Raw genomic sequence first — 17,195 nt, 5'->3', positions numbered from 1 at the left:
CACTTTGAAAAATGGTTAGCAATGAAGTATACATGATTTATTTAGTAAAAGCATAAAAAGCATGTGTCTAAATTCTGTTTTAGAGGCATTTTCTTCCTGACATAGAGAAAATATTTTTGAATAAAATGAGATCTTTTAATGTTTTGGCATCAAACATCACATTTAAAGGTACTTAATATAATATAAGACCTGTCAAAGCAGCTGCATTTCGGATGCATCAATGGAATGATATCCGCATCAGACCAACAAAACTCACACCAGTCAAACACTCATCCACTTTCAGTTAACTGCAGCAATCAGAAAGACACTATAAAACAATTAAATGGGTACAGAAATGCAGGGTATGGCGCCAATATCTGTTTTAGTGATGGTATTAACGTGTTTTCTGGTGGATTATTCCTGTAATGCACCGACAGGAACAGAGCTGTAATATGCTTGCATAACAAAGCCTGCCAGCTGGGCTTTGTAAAACTCTGTTGTGTCAGCCCACATTTCTGTGCCATAAGAGAGGAGGCTGAGGGGACCAGAATAAGTCTGTGTTCATGAACGACAGCAGAGAAGCAGGACGATGCTGAGCCCTCCTCTATACCCCCAACACAACACACACACACACACACACACACACACACACACACACACACACACACACACACACTAACTCACAGAGGTTTCATTGCACAAAGGTAGGGACATGACTCATCAGAGTTTTGAGACTTCAGGCTTGAATTTAGCCACTTTGATGTTTATATCTGTCACCAATCCGCTGTGATTTACTGACTGTGTGGTGCCAGATTATATAAAACAACACATGGACCCCTGAGTTGGGCTCATTATAATGAGTTATCTGGACAATCCATTCTTTCTTTTCACTCTGTCCTATACTGCAAAGTTAGTTCACGTTACCCTTGAAGTGACACAGGAACCCCTGAGTGTGTGTGTGTGTTAACTCTGTCGATTGAATCTGTCAGGGAAACTAATTTCTTTTAATATCCTGATTTTGAATAAATGAGGGGTGAAGGACTGTTGCAGAAATTAAGTAAGTGTATTAATTAAAACTCATTTTTCAGTGACTCTTCCATCACTAATGAATTTCATTAATGCTGTCAGCAAAGTGAAGGAAGAGAAATATGGAAAGTCTTAAATAGCAGAATATGATTTTCAAATGGCCAACGCTTAACATCAGTGGCCAACTTCCAGTGTTGGCAAGTACCGAAGTACATTTAATCAACTGCTGTGCTTAAGTACAGTTTTCAGGTACTTAAGTATTATTGTACTTCACTAAACTTTAAAGGGAATGTGGTACTTTTTACTCACTACACTTACTCTACATTTATGTGATTGCTGTAGTTACTAGTTACTTTGCAAATTAGGATTTTAAATCACAAAAACACATCATAAGCTTATGGAATACAAAAATTAAACCTGTGCTTCTCAAACTTTTTGGCTTATGAACCCTTCCAAAAAGGCAGTTTGTAATCTCAGATAGTTTGATTTATAGTAAATAATTTAAGTAGAATGCTACTTCCACATTTTTGCATCAGTATTTGCAATCTAATAATGTCATATAAAATACTACTTCTATAATGGCCATTTTTCTGAAGAGTGAGTTCTTTTACATTTGATACATACTAAAAGTATATTTAGCTAATAATACTTCAGCTCTTTTATGTAAATACATTTTTTGAATACAGGGCTTTTAGTTGTAATAGAGTATTTCTACATTGTTGTATTGGAACTTTTACTTCAGTAAAAAAGTGAATCCAAAATCTTGCAGGAAGCCTTCACAGAAGGCTGACTGACCACAGTCAATGGTTTTGGAAAGAGACATTCAATAATCACATTAAGGTGAAATGTTCACATGAGTGTCCACACACTTTTGGCCATGCAGTGAACTGTAATATTCTTGGACCAGTATTTTGGAGTCTATCAGTTGTCCATTCATATGATCTTGCAGTGAAATTTCTTACAAACTGCAGGCGTCCTGCAGTAGTACAGAAAACCCCCCACTCCAGCCAACATCAAAGGTGACCCTGAAGGTAGCAGGAGACACAAGGTCAGCCCATGCTGCCTCGCCTGGACAGTGTAATACTACAACGGAGGTTTAAAGCTACCTTAAACAGAAACTGATAAATTGATAGAAGTGAGGGGAAAGCTGGAAGAAGCCCAGCACAAAAACAAAAAGAGACTCTACTGCGGTAAGTACGAGGGTAGAAGTACCATTATTTGGATTTTCGTTCAAGTGTAAAATCCAAAAGAAAAGAAAGGAAGCCACACTTAAAATCTTGTATTAAGCTTGAAAACCACATTTCTTATTATGTCTAGTTGATTGTGAAAGTGATTCCTTTGCTGAAAGCCTGTTCATCTCACCACAAAGGCTCATTTGATGTTTTTAAAGAAATGTAACATAATACAAAGATCTGTCACACAGCACTAAGAAAAAAAACTGGCTACACCTCTCCATTAAAAACTCTGAACATCACAAACATGTTCGACACTTGAGTGCACAGGCACAGAAAAGACTACTGAAGGATTCAAGGAATGCATTGTCATGAACAAACCTATAGAGAGCAGTGGAGCACTTTGTTCTCACACATCTTCCTTTAGACGTCTATCTCTGGGGGATCTGTGTTAGAGAACGTTCCTGTCCATCTAGCCTCTTCTTGGAGACAATCAGCTACTTCATGTCAAGATGAAAACATGAAGCAGGCAGTTGGGATGGAGCGGTAACATGACACCATTAGTACTGACAACAGAGAGATGGAAAAAAAGGCAGCATTTATTCTGCTATTATTACAGTTTCATGGTACATGAAATTGAATCAAATGGTGCATAAATGTGCTTGGAGGAAGCAGCATGTTCCCACGAAGGTTGGCACATGTGAAGGTTTGCGCCGAAAACCGTTCATTCCGCTTCTCTTTGCACCAAGCGAGATGAGCAAAAGTGTCCATTTGGCAACGGATGTGCATCCTGATATCATGGATGGTGTGTCACCATTGTAAATGAGAGGAGAACAGCTTGAAATTGATGGCAGGCTGGAGGATAAAATAAGACAAAATATTTAACACTGCCTGCCCGACTGCAGTGTAGGAGGGAAAGGGAGAGAGAGAGAGAGAGGAGAAAACAGCTAAAGGCCTGATACATCCCTCCAGCCCTCATTAGGAAAAGAGAGAAGCAGCAGGGTTTTGTTGTAAATGGAGGGCTAAGCCTGAGAGCCAACTAGGCTCTAAGGGTCAAACGCCTCTGGAGGTTAATACACACACACACACACACACATCCACTCTTTAAAGGAATAGCTCGACATTTTGGAATATACACTTATTAGCTGTCTTGCTGAGGGTTAGATTAGAAGATTGAGGCCACTCTTATGTGTGTACGTTAAATATGAAGCTCCAGCCAGCAGCCAGTTAGCTTAGACTTGAAACAGGGAAACAGCTAACCTGGTTCTATACAAAGGTAATAAATCCATGTACCAGCACCTTTAAAGCTCTAAATGAACATCTGTAAAAATTAACATGTTGTGGTTTTATGGGGAGTTTTAATGCAGGGTTAACAGCGGAACTCTTTCTCTGCTAGTAAGCTAGTTAGTCAGTACATTAGCTTGGCATGTCAACTACCCATAAAAACCACAACATGTCATTTTTGCACTTGGTTTTTATACTGATAAAACAAATAGGATAGAGTATAATGTGTTAATTAATTTAGAGGTGCTGGTATGTGGATTTTGTTATCTTTGTTTCCCCCCTGTTTCCAGTCTTTATGCTAAGCTCACCGGCTGCTGGCAATAGCTGCATATCTATTCATTAATGTACATTAAAGTGATATCAATCTTCTCACAGCAAGAAAGCGAAATGTGTATTTCCCAAATTACCAAACCATAGATGAATCCGCTGGTGTTGTGGCACCCCAGCTAAGACGCTGATACTGTGGTGGCAGAATACTGAACACATTCAGCTGACAATGAATCCTAAATGTGCATGAGGACTTGACGGAGATGAATCAGTGTGCAATTAATTTTTTATGTAGCAGAGGATTGTGGGTTTTTATTTTGATTTGCACAGGAAAAGTAGACTTACTTTCTTTTTTATGTTTTACATTATGACCTGTTATTTGAATGGCATTTCCTTAACCGTATTTTCAACATATAACATGCCACATAGCACTCTTAAAACAACAAATTTTAAGTGCAAGTTGGTTGAAATCAGTATATGGACAGGTGAAGACAGACAGTTAACACTGTAAGAAACAAAAATGCAAGACTCAGACTGATCATATTCAAAACCAAAGGGCAGCCTTGCTACAACATGTCAAGAAGCGAGGAAAGAGTTATCTGTTTTAATCACGTTTTTTTTTTTCTTTTTGGTAGAGGCTTTTGGAAAGGTTTAAACATTTGTAAGGAATGTAAAATAACATTCTAATCTGCAAGGAGTATTTTTCATATAATATCAGTTGCATGGTGTTCTAGTGTCTGTAATTAAGGTGCAGAGCCCAAAACACTTAGACTATAACTCAGTTTGATCCAACCAACTCAGGGTCAAATCCAGAAAAGTATGACTCACCGAAAGCCTTTTAGTGCTAAGAGCAGTCACGAATTTAGAAAACTGTGGAAGCCGAGCTGAGTTTCAGTGGAAATAAAAGTACTCCAGCAGCACAGAAGATGGCTGCTGCAGGCTCTATGTGTATAGCATTTCAGGCTGTCATGACCCTTGTCACTGCAGCGCCACAGCGAAATGTGACTAAAGATTATGGTGCTTGGAAATGGCAGAGTGGTGCCGCTGCATGTTCACAAATTGAGATTATTACAGAACACCCTTGGTGCATTGAAATATAGATGAGAGAGAGGAGCATTTTGGCACTCAGAGCTGGGTCAAGCAGCAGCAGCCCCTGTAATGCTCAACCGTAATGACACAGACACACACAAGTAATGTCTTTGTTTGCGTAATGGTAGTAGCTGATTACCAAAAGCAAAGAGACCTACGTTTTTCCGGGGCTGCAATTTGCATATATTATCAGTGACAAAACAAGGGAATAAACATTGTCGCAGCGAACAAAAGGCACTCTCTCGTGGTCGGACACAGCATGCAAAAGAAGCAGAAGAAATTAGATGAAAAAACAATTCTATAGAAACAAATGTATGACTTTCATAAGAGGCATGAGCAAGGATCACTGCCTGCCACATCCACTTTCAAATCACTGTGACAGCGGATGCCAATAAAGCGGGGAATGTGGTGTTTGCGAGGAAAGATGAGAAAGAGTAACAGAGGGGAGAGCTGGGGGAGAGCAAAAGACAATAACAGGAAGTGAAGGAGTGAGACACAGAGAGACAGATAAACAAATGTTTCCTGCCTGTAATGTTTGGCGAACCAGCACAACGGCTGGCTTTGTCAAATGGGCATATTAGATGAATAATTCAAGGCGGCTGGCAGACTGGAGGTTTGGAGGATGGAGTCAGTAGGTGACAGGGGAGACACGTTTCAGGCTGGAGTGGATGTCAGTGATACATTAGGCTGCTACGAGTGTGTGTGTGTGTGTGTGTGTGTGTGTGTGTGTGTGTGTGACAATGGGAGAAACACATGAGGCTTGTTTGGTGAGAATATGAGAAAAAGATACAGAGCGAAGGAGGGGAAGTGTGTTTGTGAGATTTGGAATCAGGCGCGAGCAGAGAAATACCCACACTGCAGAGGGACTCACATGCTGAGTTTTCAGGAACCATTAGCATATCTCATGAGCGATCACAGGAGAACTGCAACTGTTTTCATGGTATTTTCTCACTCAGCACAGACCATGGCATCTAGGCGTTCTGTTTGATGTTGCAGACACACATTTCCTCTATAAACCAATAAACCCCAAATCCTGACAGATCTGTGGCCCGTTATCGACTGGCAGACCTCAAATCCACAACACTGCACCTCCTGGACCAGAGAGGCAAGGAGGAACAACAGAGAACCAAAGGAGGGAAGCAGAGATCAAGGCAGCTCAAAGGCTGATTTGATCTTTCCCATGTCCTGGAGAGGCGAGCCTCCAATGTCTCCGTGGTGGGGAGGAGGAACTGTGCTAGAGAGGTGTGGAGGTTGAGTGGGTGCTCGTGTTGAATTTAAAACCTTGGCACAGGCGTTTATGTTTTCACATGAACAGCATCTTGACACTGAGGGAATTGAAGCCTACAATATTTCATTTCTTGCCTTGAAGCAGGGAACTGTATATCCCACCCTCCAGCACCTCAGTTGGACATGTCAGTGCCATGACACTTTTTACTCATCTTGATGAGCTGCGAGAGCTGAAACAAACCACTTCCATAGTATACTTGATATTTCTGGGTAAGCCAAATCTGTAACTCAAACAATTTCTGAGTGAGTAGGGAAGACTGGTTGCACTGGGATTATATAACCTCTTCACAGTGGATATTAGGGAATACCCTGATGTTGTGGTCTTGAGAGGATTGATTACAATTTTGTGAAGAATGCTGACCAAGACATAAACTCAGTGTTACATTAGTAACACATGAGTACACATTTGAAGCATGACCGTACTACAGTTTCTTTGTTCTTATCAGTCGGCATTACAGAAGCTAATTACAGACTATTTATCCATCAGGCCTGTTGTCTGCGTGAAAAGATTTGCTACAAGTTTTTACATTTTCAGCTAACTCTTAAAATGAACATACACACTAAACAAAAAGGAAGGGGAAATGAGTGAGAAACATGGAAAAGACCCACAGTCAGTAAATTACATCTGAGGACAAGTGTTACAACAGATTAAGTAATATTATGCCTGGTACACCCACACAGGTGTTTTCACTTTGCCTAATTAGACCTCTCATTTGGCGCTTTCACACTGCCCAGTTTTCTGGGATTATTACGCCAATATGCTGGATCGCTGCGCTGTGTGAAAGGTACCGAGCCGGAAAGGGGGGGTCTGATTTGATCCGCCTCTGAGCTGGGAATGTTGGTAGTAACAGGCGGAACAACATCTGTGTGAAAAGCCACAGCCAGCATGCCGGAACAGGAGTGACGTTTCGAGCTGTTGTGTTACCAGTCACGGTCTTTTTTTAACGGTCTAACTCTGACAGTCCACCGACTCCAGCTGCGCACTGGAAGTGTCACAGCATTGACTTGTTTTTTATTTGTCATTTTTGCTACTACCTTCTCCACAGCTCTCTCTGACCCTGTGTCATTCTGTCAACTTCAGACTGCATTTCCACAGGGAGCATTTCGCAATATGAGCATTTTGCCTGTCCGATTTTGCCGACATGTTTACATTTTGTTGATTTGGTATTCAGTGCTTGCTTTTGTGCTTCTACTATGATTAAGTAGGCAACGCAGTTAATGGTTTCTTTTTTGTCTGTTTTAACAGTGTTTATTGTTGTTTTACAATCAGCTCAGGCAGCCGTGGCGTAGGTGGACTCAGTGGAGGTAACCCGGAAAGCTGGAACGCCATGTGAAAGCACACTCAGTTGCAGGATTACGCCACAATATTTTGTTCAGTATGAATGAGCAAATGCGGCATATTGGAGGATATTCTTTCCAAGTTAATTGCGGAATCTCTGTGTGAAAGCGGCAATTAAGACATATACAGATTGTGTTATCTCCCCAACTCTGGAGGGCAGCCATCTTGACATGTAAAAGCTTAAAAAGCACAGGTGACAGATGCACGCGCACTTGAATAAATCAAAGGCATCATATACACAAAAGATCTCAATAAGCTTTTTTTGTGTATGACATCTGGCGCTCATCAAAGTACGTGTAACAAATGACATTAATAATGACTGTGTTGTTTTCCTTTTACAGTATGTGTCAGGATGAGGTGTTTCTGGCCCTGGTGCATGTTGGCTCGCTCACTCGCATGATTTTCTGGCAGATGTGAAGAGAATGAAGCCATCATTAATGTTATTAGTTAAACCTAATCAGCCAGAACTGGAAATAACTGTGTAGATGTTCAGTTTCCAGTAAATTTTTATCTATAGCTACAGTATATATGAGGCAATAAACAGTGAAAGCCATTGGGAGTCAATCACTGGGACTGGCAAAACTATAAGCTGAATTCTGTAATTGTATATTTAATTATATCTTTCATTCAAGACTATGTAATCTCCTCCGAAGTTCAGCAGTTTTGCTAATTAACATTAGTGTATAGACCTGCATGCCTGCAGTATATGGCTCATTCAAAGTCAGGTCAGCTAGGCTAACCAGCTAACGAAGAAAAAGAAATGAGAGACCGGGTCAAAGGTCACTATCTAAAGAATCGTTTGCTCTCATTTTGACCCATCTCAGCTCAGGAGTACGAGAAGAAGGGCAGCTGGGAGAATGATGCAAGGTCGGGATGAAGCCAGTGTACTTAGCGTGAGTCAGCAGAGGTGCTAGCACGTAGGGAAGGTTTAGCGAACACGTATGTGCGGCATAAACACTAGTTCAGATGCACACATGAAGAAATACACACTTCTCCCTATAAAAGCCAGATGGCTGTCAAGCGTCTGATGCACTAAGTCAAAGGCAAAGGAGGATTTCAAACACAGCATTCCTCCATAATTCCTCCTAATCCAAACACTAACATAACAGTAGGAAGTTCAATCTAATTGAAGAGGGGATGAAAGCCAAGGATATCCTGTGTGGGAAAAGATATCTGGATTAATTAGTATTGTTGTGGTAGTGTATGTGTGTGTTTGGTTGTACAGCAATATGTGTGTGCCAAAATATCCCCGTGTAACGCTGTATGTGTTTGGAAATGTGTTTGTGTGTTTGACAGTACGTAAGAGGGTAATTATTACTGTATCATATCCTACATGTGGAGCCGCCACCTCATCAGTGAATGTTCACTGTCTTAAGAGGCATGTTTGATTGGATTTTCCCATTTTAATCACTCCGCCTCTATTTTTGCTTATGGTGCTGGGGCCTGGCTAATTACAGGGACGGATTAAATTTGAATGTCAACATGTTAAAGGCATGCAATTGCGGCCATAAACACAGAGAAGGGGATCTGGAGGCATCATTTTAAATGAATCCACCGAGTGTTTGCGTGTACTTGTATCTTTCTGAGGACTTGTGAGTACTTACATCCTTGTGAGGACCATGTGCGTGCGAGTGCATGCTTTGGAACATGTACTTCTACATTTTGTGTAAAGGAAGTAAAGGTAGAAACACTTTGTAGTGTGACACATATAAAAACAAACTTGAGGAAAGTAACCATCAAAATGGCAGCAATCATTGTTCACACACTTATGGTAATGCATTTATTAGAATCAAATATGGTGTGGTTACATTGATTAATAGACTAGCTAATGTGAGGAATTTCAGACACTATTAAGAGCAAGGTTTAGAAAATAGTAATTTAAAATCTCCCACAAAATAGCAACTGGAACCATCGTAAATTCAACAGTGCAGCAAATCCTGAATGTGGATTTATACTATATTCTTCAATATCAAAAACAAAAGTAACATGTACATGCTTGGTGTTCTGTAATATAATATTTAAATGTGTGTGAGTGCATGTATGAGCCCATAATTTTCTGTTCATCCAGTGCTCTCCTCATCTTTTCTAAGCTCCTGTTGAGTGAAGTTACACTCCACCATAAGGGCTTTGTTTGCGATTGGCTGAGGATATGTATATTAAGCCAGAGCTTTGAACTTTATATTCTTTGCGGAGAAACTAAAGAAATTAATATTTAGAATGATTGTTGCCTTGCCTCGTCCCTGAGACGCTCTCGGCGATGCGCAGCACATAGGCACCCGTCAGTTTAGCCTGCATCTCGGGTGCTAATGTTCCCCCACAGTTTATTGCTTGGTGAAATGCCTTCATTAGTGTCGAAACTCACAGTAATGGCATGCAAAGGGGCTGTAATGCACTAAAGCTAAAGAGTTGTGAGAGGAAACGTTGACTGACAGGTAGGAAGACAAAACGTCTCCCTGACTGTGTGTTTTACTTATGTATGAAGAAAATGTACCTTATAATTGCCAGCAACTCTATATATGTATGTGAAGTCTTCACTCATGCACATGTGAAGGTCTGAGAGATGTGTGTGTTTTTTCACTGTTGTGTGATTATGTGTGTGCACTCTCCTGTAAGGGGATAGCAATCGTTTTAGAGACGTGTTCGCTTCTATTCAGCTGTTACACTCTGCTGCCCCTTGGGGGTCTTATAGAAGCGACACAGCAGCGAGGTTAGCGTGTTGTGATGACAGTGGAAAATGGCCACTACTCCACACTACAAATTGCTCTGCTGGCTTAAAGAAACTAAGTTGGTTAGAGTTGGCCCGCAGGAACTCTGAACTTTCAAACTCAGCATTTCACAACTACCATATGATGTGAAATATATCTAACTCTGCTGTGGCAGCATGTTGATGAAAAAAGACAGAAACAAGGCAACATAGTGTTTCTGGCTAATGGTGCAACCCTTCTTCTGGGATTAAGGGACAAATATGTGATCTTAGTGTAACAGTTTGTACTTTAGAAGAGAGATATATACTCTGAATATCAGTCCTATCGATGTTTGTTTGTTATTATTATTGTTTTTTACTTTTATTGACACATTAAAAGAAGAAATAACTAATGCATATTAGTTCTCACACTAGTAGACACGAACCATGAAACATGCAGTGGGATCATGGATAATTATTGTGTTGCAGCCATCTTGAGCTGTTGTCAGAAGGCGACACCGCTATGTCACACACATCAAGACCAGATTGATTGTCAAATTGAATTTTTGCTTTTGTTGTTATTTTGAATGTCTTTGTTTTTTTCCTTCTTCCTTATTTTTGCTCCAATGTTATGCTCGGATGACAGAGATTGGCATGTAAATTGTTGAGTATTGTTGAGTGTAATCTTGAGCACTTTAATAAAAAAGATTAAGGGGGAAAAACTCAATCTAAATCTAACCTCCAGGATGTCTGCAACCTGCTGCAATCAGCCACAGAGGCGCTATGATTTAACGTCCACATGCTTACGTTGTCATTGTGACAACGCTAACATGCTGATATATGGCAGGTATAATTACCTTGTTTGACATCTTAGTTTAGCATGTTAGCATGCTAACATTTGCTAACTGGCACAAAAAGTACGACTAAGGCCGTAAACATAAAAAAGTAAGGTGAAGTAAAGTGAAAAATTTTACGACACTAGAGGAAAAGTTAAAGGATCACCAAAGTTATTAGAATCAATCATATGGAGAAGATGAATGTATGTACCAAATATATTTAATCCATCCCATAGTTACCAAGACATCTACTCAAAACCACAACGTAACCGTGTCATTAAGCCATTAAATAAACCATGTAAAATGTTAGCAAACATCTTAAAAGTTAAATACATTTTTGTAATGCCTTTTTGTGATGCAAAAAGTAGTTGGTTCAGATATTCTGAGCCTAATGGAAACCACAGTGGATTTCTCTGTCAAACAGAGACACAGCTTCAGTCAATAGTCTTCAGGCTTATAACAGCAGACAACCACGAGCACCGGCAGCTATAAATGAGCAAAAATAACCTTCTAAAAGCTTCCTTTGTTTGTCTTTCTAATACTATTATGTGTGAAAATACTGACATCCTTAACATGACTCAAGTAGCTCCTCAGTAGGTGGCCTTCCTAGCAACTGAGCTAAGTTTAACATATAACTGTGGTGTTGTGTTCACAGGAATCGCAGGAAACCATGTCAAGTTTACATCAGACAGACACAAATTACGCAAAACTGTTGTATACAGGCGCGACTTTAATTTTATACAGCCAAAATATTTGTAGTTAATGATGTGCATGATGTACATTGAGTACATCCCTAAATATGCAGCAATTATAATTGATGTCTCATAATTTAGGGAGTCATCCAGCAGCGTATACTAATGCAATGTTGTCTCCTGGTCACTTCACAAACAGAGCTTTCATTTTCACACACACGTAGTGAAACACACAAACAGTGTGTGTAGCTTGGTGGGCGCAGGTGCTCCTTGTTGTCCTGATAAACCACTCCTGTCTCTCTCCGCCTCTCAGCCACTACATTCACATCCTGTGTGCTGGTAAATAACAGTATTCGGCCATTTTTATTTCAGCAGGTGGCTAGTTGTTGGGGAGGTTGTTTTCTATGTCCAAACAAACTGTTGAAACAATCTTCCATCTTCACTTTGAGAGAGTGGGAGTCCAGTTGGTGGTGGTGTGAAGAACAGTATTGTGGATAAATGTCACAGAGAGCCTTCTGTTCCATATCTGACTAAGTGAACAAAAAATTCACCACTTCGTCTGCTCTAACAACAGACAGAGAGAACAAGACTAAAAAACAGTAGAGGGTTTCTGCAGACTGATGACTGATGTCTGTCAATGTCATCTTTCTAGTACTGAGACACATACATGCAACTACTGTGCAAAACAAGGGTTTTATGAACCAAACATGACCAACTTTTTCAGAAGAATGAATTTGGCTCCTTGCCCAAAGTTCAGGCTATTATGCACTGTTCTAGTGCCGATATGAGCTAATTGCATTTATATCTGCATCAGCGGATGCAGAAAAAACAGATCCTTCACTCATGTCATTGTTGTTGCATAGTTTGCCCACCAGTGGGCGCTCTGCAAGTCGTCTGTTCAAAATACTGCCACACCACAAAAACCACAAAAGAAAACACTCAGCTGACTGGTGTCTACTGGAGCAGGCAGAAAGGCTGCCTGTGGCTAAATTAGCCACAAAGCTAATGCCATGTTTATCAGCGGAGGAGCTCTAACATTAATGTACAGTTAAACTATGGTGTTTAACGTATTCTTAATATATCTGCATATCAATTGTAAGTTTTATTATTACAGCCTAGTATTTTAACCCTCAAAAAGACAATATAGCACTATTAATTAAATTCAGGTTTGATCGCCTTGAAATACAGAGGTTGGCTTGTGTGAGGTGTCCATGGTTTCCAGGCACTTCCATATTATTTAGTGCCTAGTTGACCACATCGGAACGTTCAGGAAAAGCTGCATTTGCCTTACCTGTTTGATGTCATTTACAAGTTGGACTGTTTAGATTTAGCTTAACAAGCACAATGTGTTAAACTATGATAAAATCACAATGTGGAAAAATACATAATTGAGATGAATTTGTTAACATTAACCGGCATTTTAAGGAAGTCTTGTCTTCGTCCAAGAAAAGTGTCTACACTCATGCTAAATGCTAATGTTGGCATGCTAATACGCTCACAATGACAATGCTAACATGCTGATGTTTAGCAGGTATAATGTTTACCGTGTTCTCCATCTTAGTTTAACATGTTACCATCCTAATGTTTGCTAATTAGCACTAAACACAAAGTGAACAGTAAACCAAAGTACAGGGTAGGGGTAGGGTTAGATTTTGACCTGATGACGAGATGAAAATTCTACACCAAAGGTATTATAATTCATCCAGAGGGGGACATAAATGTCGGTCCAGAGGCGTGCGACATCTGACTTGTATAGCAATTGAGTCACTTTGGATAAAAGCGTCAGCTAAATGAATTAATGTAAATTTCAACCTGATCGGGGATCACCAAAGTGTTTGGGTTCATCATCTGGAGGCCATGACTGTCTGTGCATAATTTCATTCTATTCCATCCAATGTTTGTTATATCCCATAGCCACCCCATTAGCATGGCTAAAAGGTTTGATGGGTAAAATAGTTAAATGGTTAAAAAGAAATAGACAGCCTATTAATAGACTCAGCTATGTAGGATCAAAATTCTGTTGTGTCAGACTGTTCCCCTGGTGGTCAGTGGTTGGCCACAGAACAACACCTTTATATGTGGAAGACATCAACGTCTCAAAGACACTCCAGCATGGCAGATGCTCGATATCATGAATGCTCAAAAACACAGCTCCCATTCAGGATGCTCTCTGGACTGCTTCATGTGTCATTTTAGCTAACAACTTTTCTTTGGAATTCAAATGAGGAAAAAAAAGAAGCTTTTAGTTCAAGCAGGAAGACAATTACAGTTTTAATTTTTCTCATCACACACGGTCTCCACCTCTCAATTGATATTCAGTGAACTTGCTAAGTTATGTGCACGCACTTTCCTGACAACCGTAATTAACCTAGCCGAAGGGTATTTAAACTCTCTTACATATTGTGTGTCTTTGTTATCGTTGCTGCCTCAGCCATCCACCAGCAGTGTCTGCCCCAGGCATTTATTGATGTGATAGTTGGTTATAATAGACATTTTAAATAAAAAACCCAGAAAAACAGGAGAAATGTGACTTTATGAATTTATGACATACTGTATTAGAATATTTTGGCGTTTTGTACAGAGATCACTGGTCAGTCAAAAAGTGTTTAGACAAATTTGATATCATCTGGTAATCGACAGCGAAAAAACATATTTATGTGAAAATATGAAGGATTATTTATGACCTTAATGCAACAGTTGGGATACATCTGTGACCAGTCAGACTACGTGACTGTAACCAACCTGTTGCATTAAATAAAGTGAATCATGCACATTTTTGACCCCACTGAATGCTAGAATCATCAAAACATGCTCCAGCTTGGCAAGCAAGTGAGGAGCGCTGATCCCCGCCAGCTCTATGCGTCTGTCTTGCTGGCTACAGGCCCGAAGGGCAGGGCACAGGGATGGATGGTGCCTGTCGCTGGCTCTCTGCTGCCCAGATGGCTCACTCTGTCAGCGGGCTCACTACCAGGAGGGGTGGCACCCTGACGTCAGGCCATGATTGGATACGCCAGCATTCATTTTCCTCCTCCCAACACCTGTGGACTGCCTGGAGAAATGAAGGGGTGGTGGTACTGGAGCCTGGCCGATTGTGTGTGCATGTTCTTGGCTATCCTTTTGCGAGCCAATTTAAGTTGAACACTTGCAGCAGGAGGATATTCAGTGGATGTTGACGGCATTTTGGCTGGACTGTACGTCTTTAAAGTGATAGAGTGCCATCTGGACTTTTTTTTTTGTGAGATTGTAAGTTAATTTTTGACCTTGCAAAGTTGACAAAACAATCTCACCACAAGGTCCATTTAGTAGCTATTCTGGAGCTTTTGAGCAGATGGAGTTTGCACAGTTTTCCAATTTCCTTTTCTCTCTCAAAGAAAAAGAGCTAAAAGGAGAGTGAATATTGGACATTTATGATGTATACTCAAGCACAACTGATCAGTGCTGATGTTGCTCTGTTTATGCTGGGTGTGTAAACAAGCAATTGCATGCTAACAAAGTATTGATGCTTATATGCTGTTCATCAAATGTAAGCCGCTTTGGATAAAAGCATCTGCCAAATGAGTAAATGTAAATGTAACATGTTCACCATATCAACTTTATTCCGACTATATATCAGATTTGTATTTACAACAACAAAAAAAAAAAATGAAGAACCTTGTAAACTGAACGTGTCATGAGATTGTTTACTTACTAATGTTTCAGTTTAAGGCAAATAATGTGATATGATCAAAAGCTTAGAACGGCTTAAGATTCAATATACAATATATTTTAGGCTACCTCGGGTTTAGTTTACAGCAGTTTAGAATTAGAATTTAAGTAACAGCAGCATAACATAATTGAGAATAGGCAGGTGCAAATATTTGTTAGTGTAAGCGCGGGCGTACAGACACACAATGACTCCACGCGATTGCAAACCTGCAGCCTTTGGTCAGCACCATGGACAGCAGCCAAAGTGCCAAACACAAATCTTCCAGCCTGCCCTCGACTCAAACCTGCTGTCTCCGACTATCAAATAACCGAAATTGCTTTAGCCAGCCCACAGCAAACAATCAACTCAAAGTAGCTGACACAGTATGTCAGTAACCACAGATCAAGTCAACAGTTAAGAAAAGCACAGCAACTCGTCATGCCACAGAGAAACAGTATGGCTATTGATCTCGATCCATGTGCCAATTGTTGCTGTCCCTCATGGGCCCTTTTAATCAGCTGGGCCCAGGTGCATTGCGCCACTTTTAAAATTTGAACTACAGTAAGCTATATTGATAGTACTGTACTGTATTACTTTAAAGCATATTTGAATTACACAAAGTAAGGTCATTTAATTTGTACAGTCTTCTGAAAAGCATTAAGATAACCATATAAGAGGTTTCCAATGTAATACATTTTTATCATTTGTCTCACCTAAGATTTTTAAATGTTTTTTTTTAAAGGTCCTGTCGTAGTTTAACAACTAAACATGAACATGATGTGATCCTGACTGGAAGCGCTGCTGAATTATTTTGGTTGAATTTAGAGAATTAATGCTTAACACAGCAGCTCTTTCCCTGTTTGCGACAAGAAGTTACTTCCTGCGAGCAGAGTAGCCGTGACTGGACATCCAGTTCAAGTAAACACTTCTACTTAAGCTGATAATCATATCACAGAAGTATCAGGAATTACGCCATAACTATACAAATCCATTTGAAAGCAATTCTCATTTTGGATGTATTTTTGATAAAGCTCTCAGTTGCATCATTGATTACAGCACATATCTCCCATTTACTGCAGGTCCTTCTACACGATCTTTTGGCAGGCAAACCATTTTTAACTAATGCTTTAATTATCAAGCATTTTATGAACTGCTATATATCATCTGCATTGGCTTTTCTTTGAAATGACTATCTCACAAAATGGGCTATCACTGAAAACCCCAGTGAATTATTCATTCAGGCTGTCTCTTTCACACCTGCCTCAGTCAATGATGAATTCAGTTCTAAAATTGCAAACGTTATTGATGCCATTGCCCCCGCCAAGGTTTTGGCAGTCTCGGTAAGGAAAGGGCACCATGGAGAAATACCACTCTGGTCAAACTTAATAAACGAGAGTGTGGACACAGGTGGTGAAAAACAAATCTGCTGATTCATTTTGACATCTATAAAAAGAGACTTTGCATTTTTAAAATTAGAATTTAGAAATACAAGGCTGTCCAAAAACAACTCCTGTGTTGCTAGCCCCTGACCTTTTACCCACTTACTCATGCAATGAATTTGCCTCCTTCTTCACTGATGAAATTCTAAAAATTAGACAAGCCTTCATATCAGATATAGGGTTTGTATTGCCCTTGTGTCCTCTTAAAACAAATTCTATTAGCATGGCACAATTGAATCATATGAACTATGTAAAATGACAGCATCTTCACCTGCTGCCTTGATATTGTGTTTTTAACTGCACAGCATCACATCTTCTGCAAAGTCAAACACTCGGATATTTCCCACAGGCCCTGAAAACTGTTATTAGGCCACTCTTTAAAAAGAATAATCTAGACAACTCACTAATGAACAATTA

The sequence above is a fragment of the Micropterus dolomieu genome, linkage group LG14 (genome assembly GCF_021292245.1).
Source record: "Micropterus dolomieu isolate WLL.071019.BEF.003 ecotype Adirondacks linkage group LG14, ASM2129224v1, whole genome shotgun sequence".
Lineage (NCBI taxonomy): Eukaryota > Metazoa > Chordata > Actinopteri > Centrarchiformes > Centrarchidae > Micropterus > Micropterus dolomieu.
The sequence above is the reverse complement of the archived record's forward strand: the minus strand, read 5'-3'. Positions refer to the sequence as shown.